This window comes from Pelobates fuscus, chromosome 7 (assembly GCF_036172605.1).
Source record: "Pelobates fuscus isolate aPelFus1 chromosome 7, aPelFus1.pri, whole genome shotgun sequence".
Classification (NCBI taxonomy): Eukaryota; Metazoa; Chordata; class Amphibia; order Anura; family Pelobatidae; genus Pelobates; species Pelobates fuscus.
Window position 1 is genome coordinate 29,132,477 of NC_086323.1, and position 14,703 is coordinate 29,147,179.

Genomic DNA, 14,703 nt, shown 5'->3' on the forward strand with positions numbered 1-14,703 from the left:
ATTTATTATATAACAGTAAGCAGTGTGTATTAGTTATTATATAACAATAAGCAGTGTGTATTAGTTATTATATAACAGTAAGCAGTGTGTATTAGTTATTATATAACACTAAGCAGTGTGTGTATTAGTTATTATATAACACTAAGCAGTGTGTATTAGTTATTATATAACACTAAGCAGTGTGCATTATTCTTTATATATCAATAAGCAGTGTGTATTATTCATTATATAACAGTAAGCAGTGTGTGTATTAGTTATTATATAACACTGAGCAGTGTGTATTTTTTTTATTATATAATACTAAGCAGTGTGATTATCAGCTGTTTGTAAGGTTGACTCCTGTAACCATGGATACACACATATCATGATCCACATTGCCCTCTAGTGGCAGCTTTGTATTAACGCAGCCCAACCAAGCATAGAAAAAGCGCTGGCCAGGTAGCGCCCCCTCCCCCAGCCCCCGGAAGTGCCACCATTGCTGTTGTCATTCCTGTCTGATAATATCCGGTGAGTCCTGAGAAACTCCGGGAGAGGAGTGTCATTTCCCGGGGTGTCCATGGTGAGTGACAGCTCGCACGGGGCTCTGGGTAACCAGGTGATAAACAAACTGCAACCAGCAAAGAAAGAGTTAACATGAACCCACCCAGAGCTGGGCAAAGCAATATCTATACTGAATAATATATACACCCAGCACTTCATACATAGCACACAGCTATAACCCTTCATACATAGCACACAGCTATAACCCTTCATACATAGCACACAGCTGTAACCCTTCATACATAGCACACAGCTGTAATCCTTCATACATAGCACACAGCCATAATCATATATAGCACACAGCTGTAATCATACATAGCACACAGCTATAATCATACATAGCACACAGCTGTAATCATACATAGCACACAGCTGTAATCATACATAGCACACAGCCATAATCATACATAGCACGCAGCCATAATCATACATAGCACACAGCTGTAATCATACATAGCACACAGCTGTAATCATACATAGCACACAGCTGTAATCATACATAGCACACAGCTGTAATCATACATAGCACACAGCTGTAATCATACATAGCACACAGCTGTAATCATACATAGCACACAGCCGTAATCATACATAGCACGCAGCAATAATCATACATAGCACGCAGCAATAATCATACATAGCACGCAGCCATAATCATACATAGCACACAGCCATAATCATACATAGCACACAGCCATAATCATACATAGCACACAGCCATAATCATACATAGCACGCAGCCATAATCATACATAGCACACAGCCATAATCATACATAGCACACAGCTATAATCATACATAGCACACAGCCATAATCATACATAGCACACAGCCATAATCATACATAGCACACAGCTATAATCATACATAGCACACAGCTGTAATCATACATAGCACACAGCCATAATCATACATAGCACACAGCCATAATCATACATAGCACACAGCCATAATCATACATAGCACACAGCTGTAATCATACATAGCACGCAGCCATAATCATACATAGCACGCAGCCATAATCATACATAGCACACAGCTATAATCATACATAGCACACAGCTGTAATCATACATAGCACACAGCTATAATCATACATAGCACACAGCCATAATCATACATAGCACACAGCCATAATCATACATAGCACACAGCCATAATCATACATAGCACACAGCTATAATCATACATAGCACACAGCTGTAATCATACATAGCACACAGCTATAATCATACATAGCACACAGCTATAATCATACATAGCACACAGCCATAATCATACATAGCACGCAGCCATAATCATACATAGCACGCAGCCATAATCATACATAGCACGCAGCCATAATCATACATAGCACGCAGCCATAATCATACATAGCACACAGCCATAATCATACATAGCACACAGCTGTAATCATACATAGCACACAGCCATAATCATACATAGCACACAGCCATAATCATACATAGCACACAGCTATAATCATACATAGCACACAGCTATAATCATACATAGCACACAGCCATAATCATACATAGCACACAGCCATAATCATACATAGCACACAGCTATAATCATACATAGCACACAGCCATAATCATACATAGCACACAGCCATAATCATACATAGCACACAGCCATAATCATACATAGCACACAGCCATAATCATACATAGCACACAGCTATAATCATACATAGCACACAGCTATAATCATACATAGCACACAGCCATAATCATACATAGCACACAGCCATAATCATACATAGCACACAGCCATAATCATACATAGCACACAGCCATAATCATACATAGCACACAGCCATAATCATACATAGCACACAGCTATAACCCTTCATACATAGCACACAGCTATAATCATATATAGCACACAGCTATAATCATACATAGCACACAGCTATAATCATACATAGCACACAGCTATAATCATACATAGCACACAGCTATAATCATACATAGCACACAGCTGTAATCATACATAGCACACAGCCATAATCATACATAGCACACAGCCATAATCATACATAGCACACAGCCATAATCATACATAGCACACAGCTATAATCATACATAGCACACAGCTATAATCATACATAGCACACAGCTATAATCATACATAGCACACAGCTATAATCATACATAGCACACAGCTATAATCATACATAGCACACAGCTATAATCATACATAGCACACAGCTATAATCATACATAGCACACAGCCATAATCATACATAGCACACAGCCATAATCATACATAGCACACAGCTATAATCATACATAGCACACAGCCATAATCATACATAGCACACAGCCATAATCATACATAGCACACAGCTATAATCATACATAGCACACAGCTATAATCCTTGATACATAGCACACAGCTATAATCATACATAGCACACAGCTATAATCATACATAGCACACAGCTGTAATCATACATAGCACACAGCTATAATCATACATAGCACACAGCCATAATCATACATAGCACACAGCCATAATCATACATAGCACACAGCTATAATCATACATAGCACACAGCTGTAATCATACATAGCACACAGCTATAATCATACATAGCACACAGCTATAATCATACATAGCACACAGCCATAATCATACATAGCACGCAGCCATAATCATACATAGCACACAGCCATAATCATACATAGCACACAGCCATAATCATACATAGCACACAGCCATAATCATACATAGCACACAGCCATAATCATACATAGCACACAGCTATAATCATACATAGCACACAGCTATAATCATACATAGCACACAGCTATAATCATACATAGCACACAGCTATAATCATACATAGCACACAGCTGTAATCATACATAGCACACAGCTATAATCATACATAGCACACAGCTATAATCATACATAGCACACAGCCATAATCATACATAGCACGCAGCCATAATCATACATAGCACACAGCCATAATCATACATAGCACACAGCCATAATCATACATAGCACACAGCCATAATCATACATAGCACACAGCCATAATCATACATAGCACACAGCCATAATCATACATAGCACACAGCCATAATCATACATAGCACACAGCCATAATCATACATAGCACACAGCTATAATCATACATAGCACACAGCTATAATCATACATACATAGCACACAGCTATAATCATATATAGCACACAGCTATAATCATACATAGCACACAGCTATAATCATACATAGCACACAGCTATAATCATACATAGCACACAGCTATAATCATACATAGCACACAGCTGTAATCATACATAGCACACAGCCATAATCATACATAGCACACAGCCATAATCATACATAGCACACAGCCATAATCATACATAGCACACAGCTATAATCATACATAGCACACAGCTATAATCATACATAGCACACAGCTATAATCATACATAGCACACAGCTATAATCATACATAGCACACAGCTATAATCATACATAGCACACAGCCATAATCATACATAGCACACAGCTATAATCATACATAGCACACAGCTATAATCATACATAGCACACAGCTATAATCATACATAGCACACAGCCATAATCATACATAGCACACAGCTATAATCATACATAGCACACAGCCATAATCATACATAGCACACAGCCATAATCATACATAGCACACAGCTATAATCATACATAGCACACAGCTATAATCCTTGATACATAGCACACAGCTATAATCCTTGATACATAGCACACAGCTATAATCATACATAGCACACAGCTATAATCATACATAGCACACAGCCATAATCATACATAGCACACAGCCATAATCATACATAGCACACAGCCATAATCATACATAGCACACAGCCATAATCATACATAGCACACAGCCATAATCATACATAGCACACAGCCATAATCATACATAGCACACAGCCATAATCATACATAGCACACAGCCATAATCATACATAGCACACAGCCATAATCATACATAGCACACAGCCATAATCATACATAGCACACAGCCATAATCATACATAGCACACAGCTATAATCATACATAGCACACAGCTATAATCATACATAGCACACAGCTATAATCATACATAGCACGCAGCTATAATCATACATAGCACACAGCCATAATCATACATAGCACGCAGCCATAATCATACATAGCACGCAGCCATAATCATACATAGCACACAGCTATAATCATACATAGCACACAGCCATAATCATACATAGCACACAGCCATAATCATACATAGCACACAGCCATAATCATACATAGCACACAGCTATAATCATACATAGCACACAGCTGTAATCATACATAGCACACAGCTGTAATCATACATAGCACACAGCCATAATCATACATAGCACACAGCTATAATCCTTGATACATAGCACACAGCTGTAATCCTTGATACATAGCACACAGCTGTAATCATACATAGCACACAGCTGTAATCATACATAGCACACAGCTGTAATCCTTGATACATAGCACACAGCTGTAATCCTTGATACATAGCACACAGCTGTAATCATACATAGCACACAGCCATAATCATACATAGCACACAGCCATAATCATACATAGCACACAGCTATAATCATACATAGCACGCAGCCATAATCATACATAGCACGCAGCCATAATCATACATAGCACACAGCCATAATCATACATAGCACACAGCCATAATCATACATAGCACACAGCTGTAATCATGCATAGCACACAGCTGTAATCATACATAGCACACAGCTATAATCATACATAGCACACAGCTGTAATCATACATAGCACACAGCTGTAATCATGCATAGCACACAGCTGTAATCATACATAGCACACAGCTGTAATCATACATAGCACACAGCTGTAATCATACATAGCACACAGCTGTAATCATACATAGCACACAGCTGTAATCATACATACATAGCACACAGCTGTAATCATACATACATAGCACACAGCTGTAATCATACATAGCACACAGCTGTAATCATACATAGCACACAGCTGTAATCATACATAGCACACAGCTGTAATCATGCATAGCACACAGCTGTAATCATACATAGCACACAGCTATAATCATACATAGCACACAGCTATAATCATACATAGCACACAGCTGTAATCATACATAGCACACAGCTGTAATCATACATAGCACACAGCTGTAATCATACATAGCACACAGCTGTAATCATACATACATAGCACACAGCTGTAATCATACATAGCACACAGCTGTAATCATACATACATAGCACACAGCTGTAATCATACATAGCACACAGCAATAATCATACATAGCACACAGCAATAATCATACATAGCACACAGCTATAATCATACATAGCACACAGCTATAATCATACATAGCACACAGCCATAATCATACATAGCACACAGCTGTAATCATACATAGCACACAGCTATAATCATACATAGCACACAGCTGTAATCCTTGATACATAGCACACAGCTGTAATCATACATAGCACACAGCTGTAATCATACATAGCACACAGCCATAATCATACATAGCACACAGCCATAATCATACATAGCACACAGCCATAATCATACATAGCACGCAGCTATAATCATACATAGCACGCAGCCATAATCATACATAGCACGCAGCCATAATCATACATAGCACGCAGCCGTAATCATACATAGCACACAGCTGTAATCATGCATAGCACACAGCTGTAATCATGCATAGCACACAGCTGTAATCATACATAGCACACAGCTATAATCATACATAGCACACAGCTGTAATCATACATAGCACACAGCTGTAATCATGCATAGCACACAGCTGTAATCATGCATAGCACACAGCTGTAATCATACATAGCACACAGCTGTAATCATACATAGCACACAGCTGTAATCATACATAGCACACAGCTGTAATCATACATAGCACACAGCTGTAATCATACATAGCACACAGCTGTAATCATACATAGCACACAGCTGTAATCATACATAGCACACAGCTGTAATCATACATACATAGCACACAGCTGTAATCATACATACATAGCACACAGCTGTAATCATACATACATAGCACACAGCTGTAATCATACATACATAGCACACAGCTGTAATCATACATAGCACACAGCTGTAATCATACATAGCACACAGCTGTAATCATACATAGCACACAGCTGTAATCATACATAGCACACAGCTGTAATCATACATAGCACACAGCTGTAATCATACATAGCACACAGCTGCAATCATACATAGCACACAGCTGCAATCATGCATACATAGCACACAGCTGCAATCATGCATACATAGCACACAGCTGCAATCATGCATACATAGCACACAGCTGCAATCATGCATACATAGCACACAGCTGCAATCATGCATAGCACACAGCTGCAATCATACATAGCACACAGCTGCAATCATACATAGCACACAGCTGCAATCATACATACATAGCACACAGCTGCAATCATACATACATAGCACACAGCTGCAATCATACATACATAGCACACAGCTGCAATCATACATACATAGCACACAGCTGCAATCATGCATAGCACACAGCTGCAATCATACATAGCACACAGCTGCAATCATACATACATAGCACACAGCTGCAATCATGCATAGCACACAGCTGCAATCATACATAGCACACAGCTGCAATCATACATAGCACACAGCTGCAATCATACATAGCACACAGCTGCAATCATACATAGCACACAGCTGCAATCATACATAGCACACAGCTGCAATCATACATACATAGCACACAGCTGCAATCATACATACATAGCACACAGCTGCAATCATACATACATAGCACACAGCTGCAATCATGCATAGCACACAGCTGCAATCATACATAGCACACAGCTGCAATCATACATACATAGCACACAGCTGCAATCATGCATAGCACACAGCTGCAATCATACATAGCACACAGCTGCAATCATGCATAGCACACAGCTGCAATCATACATAGCACACAGCTGCAATCATACATAGCACACAGCTGCAATCATACATAGCACACAGCTGCAATCATACATACATAGCACACAGCTGCAATCATACATACATAGCACACAGCTGTAATCCTTGATACATACATAGCACACAGCTATGGATTATGGCACGCTCTGCTCCAATCCTTCATACATATAATGTTACGCCAGGATTATACTATGCACATACAGTATATAATGTATAAAATAAACAAACTGTGAAATATAAATGGTGTTACGGGTTTCTTGAAGAAAGTCAGTCTCACAGGGCTGTTTACTAAAGTGTTAATTTCAAACTGAAGGACAAACTAGCCAAACTGGAAATATTCTCTAAATCCGCTGTGCTTTCAGTTTGATTACTGTGGCCTTGTGTTTGATATTCACTTAGAATTTTCACTTTATTAAGTAACTGTTAGTCTTGATCACAGCCATACTGTGACTGCTGTCCATGTACACTTAGTCCAGTCTCTGTTTAGTGATGATGGCAGTGAGTCATGGATCAGTACTTAGCTTACTCTTTTTGGAGTAAAGTTTAATCCAAGTTGTGTGTGCCGCGTCCTCACCTTAACTTGGACGTATTTGAGATCTAGAACTGAGAATTGCAGTAGCACCTGAAATATAGCTCCAGGAACCTAAACATAACCTCATCAACAGCGTTATATTTGGAGCAAAAGGGTTTATTTACTAAAGTAAGAAATGCTGGTAATTTAAAGTGAATTTTTTAATTATAAAGCGCTAACAAATCCTGCAGCAGTAAGTGAACTAACAGTAGTTACAACAAGACAAGTTGGATTTACAGGAACACGAGGCGCTGAGATCCCTGCTCAATGAAGCTTGCATTCTAAGGCAATTCATAGTGTGTATTTCAAAATCAGCCAAGTTTATTATTGTGATTATTGGAAAAATTATCCAAGTCAGTTCTGTTTTCAGTTTGGCTTATTTGGCGACATCCTGGCAAATTTCCCTGAGTCCTCCCTCACAGCCCCTATCTCCCCCAGACACAGTGCAATCTCTTTCCCTCACACATTACAGCCCTCATCCCTGCTTCAATACAGTCCCTAGCCCCCAATATTTCAGCCGGTATTCTCTCACACAGTGCCGACCCTATCATCCCCACCTAAGGAATAGCGGTATCCTCCTACACATTAGAGTCCTTCAACACACAAACACTCTACAGTCCCTATACCCTCTGCACACACTAATCCCTATCCACAACTACACTACAACCACATTCTCTACACCACCCGCATACAGTACTGTCCTATCCAGATACACACTGGACTGCAAATTGCCACATCCACACACAAGCCCACATGAACATAGCACCACAGGTAGCCGACCCCACAGACACCACATGCAGTCTCACACAATTATGGGGATACCGTAGACAAGTTGGCAGCAAACACAGAAGTGTATCATTAGACTAGCTTGCACTGCGTTAAACACAGGGTATTTTTGCCCATTTGAGAACTCTTCAGAAGAGCTCTGCAAATGGGCTTCCTTGAAGGGGCATTGACCTGACTTGCCCACTTTGGGGTGAGTGCTTACCAATGATGGCACAACGTGGCCCATCCTGTTGGACTGCTCTACTTTTAAAATCCGTGGGACTCATTTTTGTCCAAGTCATGCACCGCTTGTAGAATTAAAGACTGGCATGGTACAGAGACCACTTCATTGAGATTGTTTTCTGGGTGCCTGTAGAGTTTATTTTAATGTAAGCTAGTTTCATACCCCCTCCAAAAATATGCAATAAATATTAAATTCTTAGAATTTAATTTTTTTTACATTTTTTTTTTATTTTTTTAAGTAGGGCGGTCTATAGAAACCTATGAGAGCAATACATATACCATGAATCCATCCAAGAAGGTTTTATGAGAACCTATAGTTGTATTTGTGTTTTCTTACTTTCTAACTCACAACTTTATCTTGGAATTGTGTATTTTTGACTTTTTTTTTTTTTTCACCCACTATTTTGGCCTGGGGTTTTAATCGGCACCCCTCAAAATTCTAACACATGGGATTAAGCCCAGCACTCAAACTCACACTACTCTTGGGCACTGAATATAGTATTTATCAGCCCAAATACATAGAACAAAACAAAAAAAAGTTACCTGCACATTATCCCCCCTCCAATTTAGTTGAACCCTCATTATTTCATCTACGAGCTGCATTTAGGAAAAGAATTTGGGGAAGGATGTTCAGTACCTCCTAAGATGTGTAGAGGCTTATCACGGGTATATATACTGGGAATGTTCATCACTGTAGCGGAGGTCTCATGTTAGAAGAAAGTTATTTTATCTCCTTTATTTATTAGATACACAAAATCCCCAGCTGAATGTTTCTTGCTTAATTTACTAACACGTTGGCACAAAAAAGCCCTGGCTTAGTCAGATCTCCTGTGTATGGTGATAGCTGTGTGAGAGTTTGAATAGTTTGTGGTACATGTCTTTAGGGAATACTTGAGTGATCAGAAACTGTGCTGTGTTTCCTGTTTTCTAAAGCCAAATGAGATTCACTGTTTTTTTTTGTTTTGTTTTTTTGAGATTTTCTTAGATTGCGGTTTGCCTTTTGCTTTGAAGGGAAACGGTGATTTCTGCAAATCACACCATTGAGTAAAACATTGAAAGTCACTTATGACCTGTGTTAAGAATGGATAGAAACTGATTAATTTCTGCTTTTTCTCTAAGCTCTCCATGCTGACTGCCTGGTGCAGAGTTTATAATGACAGGGAGCGAAGATGGCGGCACCCATCTACAGTATAAAGATCTGTGCATTTCTACATTAAATTGTATTTGTTACATATTGGGATTGATAAACCTTATATTAAACATCCTTGACAGAGACGGTCCCCCTTTAAAGCAAGATATGTTCTAAACATTTACCAGTAACTATTGATCAGGTTTCATTTAATACAGTTTAGCTGTGATATCAAAAGTAACTCCAACCACCATAACCACTCTTGCTTTTTGAAGTGGTCATGGTGCAAGCATTCCTTATGTGCAGCTTGTCAGCTTGAGATGCTGCCTGTTTAGAGATATTGGTGATTTTGTGTTGAGTGTAGTTACACCTCCAGCACATGTGACACTGTCAGCTCCAAGCTCTGTTCCGGATTGACTAATGTGATTTCTGTGTACAAAAAAAAGTCTGTCGGCACACACTGCATTCCAGGGATGGACGTAATGAGCTTCATCACTTGCAGGCAGTGCTGTGAGGAGTAGGACTGTGTGCGCACGGTTCCTGTGCATCCAATCCAACTAAATGGAAGTTTGTCCCCCCCCCCCTTGTCCACAACCCAGAGTTCCTCCCTCCCTCCTGGGCTCAGAGCTCAGTGTACAGGAGTACAATGTACGGATATGCTATGAACCTTTAACCTGTGAGATCTGATAATATCTCTCAATTTAAACTATATGACCCCAGAGAAGACCCCCAGATGTCAAAGTGCTGAAGTAGAGCGGAAGAGGAGGCCACTTGAAGAGGAATCGCCTCATCACTTTTGTAAGTATAATCTATCTTTTACTAATTTTATTTCCATTTTTCAACAATTGATTTTTATACATTTGTTTTAAGACATTTGCAGATTTTGGTTTTATCACTAAACAGTCATTTGTCTTGCAATTTATTTACCTTATTTTCTATATCATTTTTTGCAAATGTCAAGTAACTAGTGATCATAGCACTTTTTTATAATTATTTTTATATTCTCACCATCAGAGTGACAACTCCACATAAATCACCCCAGTTTTTTTTTAGGATGTAATGATTAGCACAGTATTAAAACATTAAAAATAAATTGTATGTCTTTTGCTGCACTTTACTTTCTGTGATGCCTCAGACATAGAATTTCCTGATGAGCGCACTGTTAATGTAATCCCAACATACATATGGCAATTCTGGTGTTGCCTTTAGTACAGATGTAGCCTGTTTTCAGCCTGTCATGTAAAATAAATGTGCGCTACAAGTACCTTACTGGGAAAGCTCTGAACACTCTAATGTCACTACTGCGTTCTATAGTGGTTATGGTGTCTGCATTTTTCAGGTGGCCTCCCCCCCTATTTTAATACGTCACAAAGCTTTTAGAACCGTGACTTCTTACATGAGGTATGCTGGACACCGCTCCCTGCATCCACTACTGCTCACTGAGATCCCGAATCTCTACTCTGGAGCATTTATTACTCTCCTGAGCTAAACCTGCAGAGCTTGGCTCGCGCATTGGCAATTAGTATCAGCTGATCTCCCTCAGCCATTGAACTAAGCCCAGCACCCCCAAGGAGCGTCACCTGTTGCCTTTACTCATCAAATGTTTTGTTTTTTCTTTTTTTAAAATTGCTTATATTTGTATATTTTATCTGATAATGCTGATTGGTTAAAATAACTTTCATATTTTTCATTTTTTTTAGGCTTTTGGTGCCGAACAGAAAATCCGCAAACCCGCTGTAATCGGTAGGTTGCCTTTTTTAAATACTCCTGTAAGGACATGTTAATCTTTTCTGATTCTCTCCGATCATTGACATACTTACTGTTTATTCTTTTTTTTTCATGTATGTGTATGTTTGCACGCATAAGTAATATTTTTTTTTCTAATATATCCATATTTGTTTTTTAAATTAAATATTGATTGTAAACATTTCTTTTTTAATCTTATTGTAGCTGTTGCCCGTTCTTGAAAATCCAGAGAGTAGAGAGAATCCGAATTCCTCAAATAACCTGTATTAAGTTCACACGTTTTCCAAAACTGAAATCTAAGCATCATGACCACTTCTGTTTTCACGAGTGGTCATGATGCAGGAAGTGTTTATGTCCAGTGTTTTGTCCTGCTCATAAAGATAGCAGTGGAGCTCTGTGATGCTGCAATGCATAGTGTCAGAATGTGCATTTCGATTTCGTGGCTGAGGAGCTCTGTGATTCACAATCACACATTAGGTATTACTGATGGGAAAAGAGGTGTGCTTCTACTGCACAGACAGAGGAAATGCAAAGGGACCCATGGCAGGCCCGCCATCCACCATAGGGGATAGCAGGCACCATGATTTGACTGAGCGAACAGGACCTAGCTAGATACTATTTAATGTGGATAAGTGCAAGATAATGCATCTTGGACGTAAGAACCCAAAGGCAGAGTACAGAATATTTGATAGAGTCCTAACCTCCACATCTGAGGAAAGGGATTTAGGGGTGATTATTTCTGATGACTTAAAGGTAGGCAGACAATGTAATAGAGCAGCAGGAAATGCTAGCAGAATGCTTGGTTGTATAGGGAGAGGTATTAGCAGTAGAAAGAGGGAAGTGCTCATGCCATTGTACAGAACACTGGTGAGACCTCACTTGGAGTATTGTACGCAGTACTGGAGACCGTATCTTCAGAAGGATATTGATACCTTAGAGAGAGTTCAAAGAAGGGCTACTAAACTGGTTCATGGATTGCAGGATAAAACTTACCAGGAAGGTTAAAGGAACTTAACATGTATAGCTTCGAGGAAAGACGAGACAGAGGGGATATGATAGAAACATTTAAATACATAAAGGGAATCAACACAGTAAAGGAGACTATATTTAAAAGAAGAAAAACTACCACAACAAGAGGACCACAAACTACCACAAAAAGAGGTCTTAAATTAGAGGGACAAAGGTTTAAAAATATCAGGAAGTATTACTTTACTGAGAGGGTAGTGGATGCATGGAATAGCCTTCCAGCTGAAGTGGTAGAGGTTAACACAGTAAAGGAGTTTAAGCATGCGTGGGATAGGCATAAGGCTATCCTAACTATAAGATAAGGCCAGGGACTAATGAAAGTATTTAGAAAACTGGGCAGACTAGATGGGCCGAATGGTTCTTATCTGCCGTCACATTCTATGTTTCTATGTTTCTATGTAAGTGGTAGAGGTTAACACAGTGAAGGAGTTTAAGCATGCGTGGGATAGACATAAGGCTATCCTAACTATAAGATAAGGCCAGGGACTAATGAAAGTATTTAAAAAAAATTGGGCAGACTAGATGGGCCGAATGGTTCTTATATGCCGTCACATTCTATGTCTGTCTATACTACCTTTTATCATATATGCACATAATGAGTTCAGGAAACAAAGTAATTGAATGGAGGATCCGTCATCACCTTGACAAACAGATGATGTAAAGAATGTTGATGAACTCTGTACCAGAAGAAAGCTCAAAATAAACATAAAAAGATGTTAAAAAATACAAACCACAGAACAGCAGTAAGTGTAAGAGTATGATAATGGTAAAAGTCTAATATATGTTAAAAAAAACTCATTTTATTTTATATACACGCTATGATTATTAGTATTAATGTAGTACCAATATATTCTGCAGTGCATTACAGCAATATAACTGCAAGTAACTGATGGATAACACAATGTTGACTTAAATGGGTGCAAAGGGCTCTGCTCAAACAGGCTTATAATCTACAATGATTAAGATGCAGCACCCATTAAAGAGAACGGCTCTCTTGAAGTTGATGACTATGCACACTTTTAAAGAAATGTTTTCTGTAATTGACAGGGATAATTTGAATTCCTGTGTGCATAATGTTGAGTTAATAACAAAATTTAAATGCTCTCTGATGGAGGAAGGTGAGGCCACTTTTGACAGGAGTGTTAAAATGGCCACAGTAAGCACCATAACCACTGCAGCTCATTGTACAGTCATGGTGCTATGTGCTTAGGTGCACCGTTTTTGTGTATGTCAGCCTATCATTGGGGCTGTTCTCTTTAATTCAGGGTCCCTGCTTATAATCATAATCCAGTGAACTGAGACAGAATTGCACTGTCCATCACACCAGAACCACTCTCCCGAGATAGCGACAGCTGCTAGCACTAATCTTAGACAGGTTAAAACACGCGTGATTTAGCATTGCACTATGATAAAGGGCCCACATAATGCATAGTGTCAGTCACACTGTGCATTATGGTTTTTAATGCACTCTGTGAGATGGTCAACTGCGCAGTACACCATTTAAAAACCATTGAAATCTGTATTTTCATGGCATATGGTGGCAGTACAATAGGGATGTACCCTTCCCTTAGGGCAAGCATCTGAAAGAAATAATTAACATAAAAA

At 39.0% G+C, this 14,703-nt stretch overlaps 1 protein-coding gene across 4 annotated transcripts in view; it reads left to right on the forward strand.

The window, feature by feature from the left end:
* Nucleotides 1-467: 467 nt before the first annotated feature.
* The window catches only part of ATG4C (autophagy related 4C cysteine peptidase), a 36,163-nt gene continuing 21,927 nt past the window's right edge, over nt 468-14,703 (forward strand). The window contains exons 1-3 of one of the 4 annotated variants that reach the window (XM_063427862.1): nt 468-559; nt 11,047-11,124; nt 12,027-12,069. The gene's annotated coding sequence lies outside the window, so the exon portion shown is untranslated. Of the gene's footprint in view, nt 560-10,973; nt 11,125-12,026; nt 12,070-14,703 lie in introns of those variants that run through there. The other 3 variants (XM_063427861.1, XM_063427863.1, XM_063427864.1) reach the window with 3 other exon arrangements.